A 5586-nucleotide genomic window follows, 5' to 3' on the forward strand; every position below is an offset into this window, starting at 1 on the left:
CACACACACACACACGTACAACTGAGCCAAGTCTTTATTATATTTATCTCTCTCTCTCTCACACACACACTGTAAGACACACACAGGCGCACACAGACACACACGCTCGCGTAGGCTGACAAAGTCAGTTACAAGGCTCTGTGAAAGGTCTGCCAGTGTAAAAACCTGCAAACATATGAGAACAGGCCTGAACACTTTCCCCATGTTCTGGTCCATCTGGAGTGGTCCCAGCCCCCCCACTACACCCCCTCCCCTCTCCTTGGTTCTCCCCAGCTCTGTGTCCTTACTGCCACTGGCACTGTCCCATGTTCCCAACCCTGCAATCTACTCCAGCCTCTGTCCCCTCCCTCTGTACCCTCTCCCCTCCACCGCTTCATCATCCCCCTCTTTCCCGCCACCCCCCCTTCTCCCTTCTCCCCTCTGCCCCCTCCTCTCCTGTACCCCTTTCCCCTCATTTCTGCTCCCCGTGCCCTCCCTCCCCCTGTCCCCTCTCCTCTGAGTTGTATACACTCGTCTGTTGGCATGTCTTCTCTCTTTCCAGGCTTTGAAGACAGTTCAGACTGCTAATAAAAGACAGGTTCCCACCACAACAAAAGGGACCAGCACTGGCTTTGAATAAACAGTTTACCCCCCCTCTCCCCCCCTCTGCCTCTGTGTTTTTTTACTCTTGGCTTGGGGGGAAATATGTGCACTTGCTATGTTTTTTCCATGTGATCACAATGCTCTGGAATATATTAACAGAGGAGTGTAGGAAGGAGGGAGAGGGGGAAGAGAGAGGGATGGATGAAAAAGAACAGAAGAGGGAGAACAGGGGGGAGGGACAGAGGGAGAGGGCAGGTAACCTTGGCCTGCAGTGGAGGGAGTGACAGACAGGGAGAGAGGACGAAGCGCGTGTGTGCGCGCGCGCATGTTCGCGTGTGTGCGGTGTGTGTGTGTGTGTGTGTGTGTACATGCCTGTTTAAGAGAGAGAGAGACGGAGAGAGGAATGGAGGAAGAGAGTGGCACTTGAGTCACACTGATCTCCCCTCACCTCCAGTACAGTACACTCCCCTGAACTCTCTAACATTCCAAAGCTGCAAGACTGAAGCTCTATCAACCAGACAGACACACTCCGACACTCAGAGGAGCGACTGAGAACAGCCAGTCTGGCAGCATGCAATACGTTCCCCAGACCAGACCAGACCAGCCCAGACCAGACCAGACCAGACCAGACCAGACCAGACCAGACCAGACCAGCCCAGACCAGCCGACTGCAACCCACAACCATACCACAACCACCAACAACCTGTCTCTCTCAACCTGGGCCTCTCGCTCTCCTTCTGCCCCTCCCTCTGTCCTGCCATCCACCTCTCCCATTCTCCTTACTTTGTACTTCACTCGCTCTTTCTCTCCTTTTCCCTATCCCTCTGTTTCTGTCGTCCTCTGGTACTGGCAGGCGTGTTACCACAGCCCCGTAGCTCAGAGTAAATAAATGGTCGTTTTTCGGCCTCTTTCTCGTGGAAAAGAATCACAGTGACTGGAGCGTGTGTGTGTGTGTGTGTGTGTGTGTGTGTGTGTGTGTGTGTGTGTGTGTGTGTGTGTGTGTGTGTGTGTGTGTGTGTGTGTGTGTGTGTGTGTGTGTGTGTGTGTGTGTGTGTGTGTGTGTGTGTGTGTGTGTGTGTGTGTGTGTGTGTGAAGCTGCAAACCTCAGGCTTATTGGAGTTATTAGAGTGCTGGCTGAGCAGCACCAGATGGGCAACTAAGCATACACACACACACACACACACACACACACACACACACTTTGGCACTTATCAACGCATACATTGACAATACAAATATGAATACATACATGCACATAAACATACTTGAAATGCACACACACACACACACACACACACACACACACACACACACAGCTGCCATACACCCCTGAGCCTGATGACTCTCCCTTTTTTCGGACGATGATGGAGTGAGAACGAGAGCACCCCTTTATCTCTATTATAGAGCTAATCTATCGCTCTTCACCTCCCTTACATCCCTCCTCCCTTCTTTCTGCCTTTCTCTCACCAGACCCCTTCATCCCCGCCCCCATCTCCCACCCGCTCTGTGCGTCAATTGTATACTCTTTCCCCTCTCCCCCCTCTCCCCCATCTCTTCGTCTTTCCCCTCTCCCCCTCTCTTTTCTCCATCTCTTTGTCTTTCCCCTCTTCACGGTTTGGTTCTAATAAAGATATTAGGGGTTACAGATTTACTATTTATTTTTCTATGACAGAGCACTCCAGACTGTCTCACACACACACACACACACACACACACACACACACACACACACACACACACACACACACACACACACACACACACAACCCCCTCTGACTGTCTAACTCTGTACGTCCTGAAGCGACATTCTTATCTATAATAGCCCTGGGCAGCAAGTGCTTGAATATCTGGGTTAGAAGACCAGTAGGTTACTCTAGCAGAAGAGTTAGAGTCTCGGTCAGGTTCAGGGGTTAGAATCATGGGGACATTTTTATTGCACACCTGTGTCACCCTCTCAGTATTGCCTTAAGGTTGTCGTTTTTGGATGCCGTTAGACAATGTTACCTGTACACTACCTGACACCACCGACCCGCGTTAACGTTCCGATGCCGCCACGTCAGATTTCATTCCCGCTAACATGGCACAGACGTCTCCTCCCATGTCATCCGTCACGGCGAGGACATGTTATTGCAGCGTTGCGGTAGCGCTCCCGTGGCGTGGATGCGGTGGACGGCGCGTTCCTGGGGTTGCAGTAAAACAAGCGTCTAATGACACACCCCCTCCTCACCACAGCAAAGAGGCTGCACGTCACCAGCGCTAACCCAGGAAATGCTTTGGTTGGCCACAGGGTAATTGGGACTGTCCCGTGTAATTTGGGCGGAGAGGCAGTTTGGCCGGCGCTGCAGGCTTGCACTTGTCTCTCTGGCTGCTGGTCAACCACACACTACCACCACAGAAATGACAGAGTAGAGAAGAGAGGGAGAGAGGTGAAGGTAAAAGAGAGATGGGGAGAGATAGAGGGAATGGAGGCGAGAGAAGAAGAGATGTTGGAAAGAGAGAGAGCGAGCGAGAGAGAGAGAGAGAGAGAGAGAGAGAGAGGAGGAGAATAGAGAGTGTTGCGTTGGACATTACTTTCCCCCAGGTTCTTCCTCACTGAGGCAGATGGAAAATGAGAAATGGGAGCAGGGTAGAAATACAGCTTACTCAGGTCTTCTACTCCAGCCGTGTACCCATCGCAGCGAGTGTGTGTGTGTGTGTTTTCGCTGTCTGTCAAAACCTCTTTACTGATGCCCCCACTAAGAAAGCTCTGAGACTGAAGAGCCCTCTGTACTAGGCCTAGACCACAGCTGTGTCGGTGACTGCTTCAAATGTGTGTTTATTAAGCGTGTGTGTTTATTAAGCGTGTGTGTTTGCTGAATACTGCTGGGCGTGGTGTATGTGTATTAGATATGCAGAGCAGGGTGAAATCAGGTCTGTTTCAGGGAGCTTGGTCCATTGCTATTGGATAGATTAATGGAGGCGAGAGTTTCACACACAAGTGTGTGTGTGTATATGTGCGTGTGAGCTGTGTGAGCTCGTGTGTGTGTGTATGTGGAGAGTAAGCTATGCTCAAATTCAATCACTTAGGCAATGTATTTCCACTTCAAACAGAACCACAGGCGTGTGTGTGTGTGTGTGTGTGTGTGTGTGTGTGTGTGTGTGTGTGTGTGTGTGTGTGTGTGTGTGTGTGTGTGTGTGTGTGTGTGTGTGTGTGTGTGTGTGTGTCTCTGCGATATTGCTTTTTGTAGTTACTGTTTGAGTGGGCGTATATGATGCATGTCAATGTGTGGATTGGTGGAATTAAAAGGTGTGTTCCGCTTGTCTGGCTTTGAGTTTGCATCTGGGTGTGTGTGTGTGTGTGTGTGTGTGTGTGTGTGTGTGTGTGTGTGTGTGTGTGTGTGTGTGTGTGTTCTATGTGTGTACATGTGTGTGTTTTGTCTGTCTGTCTGTCTGTCTGTCTGTCTGTCTGTCTGTCTGTCTGTCTGTCTGTCTGTCTGTCTGTCTGTCTGTCTGTCTGTCTGTCTGTCTGTCTGTCTGTCTGTCTGTCTGTCTGTCTGTCTGTCTGTCTGTCTGTCTGTCTGTCTGTCTGTCTGTCTGTCTGTCTGTCTGTCTGTCTGTCTGTCTGTCTGTCTGTCTGTCTGTCTGTCTGTCTGTCTGTGTGTGTGTGTGTGTGTGTGTGTGTGTGTGTGTGTGTGTGTGTGTCCCAGGCACTGGGGTCATCCGCAGGTCCTCTCTCCAGACCAGACGAGCCGAGCAGCCTCAGATCTGGGATCTGGGATCCAGGACATGGCCTTGGGCTGGGACTAAATGAAAAATGAAACCGTGTGCAGGGCCGAGCACTAAGCGTTTGTAAACCAGAGCTCTGCTAAATCACCTAAACACAAAAACATGCCGTGTAGACTCTAAACAGATCTCCCATACAACCGCACAACATGGCCTGGTTAGTGTGAAACAGCCGGTCACGGATCCAGAAATGGAATGATGTGGATAGTACAAATAATGTTTTACAAATATTACACTGAAAATGCTAGTGACAGGACGACGTAACAGTTTGAACTCTCTTTGTCTGCGGCTCACAATGCTGAATGATTTTTTTGCTTTAATTGTTTCCTAGGGGGTGAATACCAGTCATTTCAGACAACCACAATTTAACGGATTCTTAACTTCAATAAACAAAATAGCAAGTGTTGTTGTTTTTACCCCAGATTCTTGTGCAACGGTAATATATTTAACAAAACACACATGCGGTATTTGCCCCGAGACATTGTTCAGAGAAGGAGGAGGAGGAGAAGGAGGAGGAGGAATGAGCAAGGCAGAGGCTTTAAAATCTCCCAAACACAGACCTACCTGTAACCAAGGCATATGATTGGTAAGCCCAGGGCTAGCTTTCACCATGTTCGACTCCAGCAAACGTTATCCTCCTTTTCTATTGGCACCGTGTTCTCGGGTGACATTTTATCTGTGCTCTGCGCACACCTGGCTCGCAACCAGGTCTGAAACAACTCTGGCTAAGCTAAGGTCACAGGCTGGGGAGAGAAGGAGAGAGAGGGGGGGGGAGATAACGAGAGTGCCTCAGATACAGAGAGGGGGGGAGAGGTGGGAGATGGAGGATGGAATAGGAAGGTTAGAGGGATTAGAGAGGGAGAGGGAGACAGAGAAAGAGGGGAAGAGAGGGAGGGAGGACGGTCGTACAGTACAGCGAAGACAGCTGTACTGGACAGAAGGATACGAGCACCTCACAGAATGGCACACGTCAGACCGACGTCATTAGATATGGCCCTCGTTCATCCCCCGTTTTGTCTCCTTCCATCCATCCATCCATCCATCCATCCATACAGGCCAACCCCTCTTATTTTCACTTCACTCCTCCCTCTCTCCTTCCCTCCCTTGCTCCCAGTCCTCTATTTCTTTCATCTCTGGCCAGACATGCCCAACTGCAGCCAATTAGCATTTTCTCCCTTTCTCTTTCGTCTTTTCACTCTTTCTCTCCCTCCTCCTCTACCTCTTTTTACCCTCTCTTCTCTC

Source organism: Salmo salar, chromosome ssa05, assembly GCF_905237065.1.
Source record: "Salmo salar chromosome ssa05, Ssal_v3.1, whole genome shotgun sequence".
NCBI classification, from domain to species: Eukaryota; Metazoa; Chordata; class Actinopteri; order Salmoniformes; family Salmonidae; genus Salmo; species Salmo salar.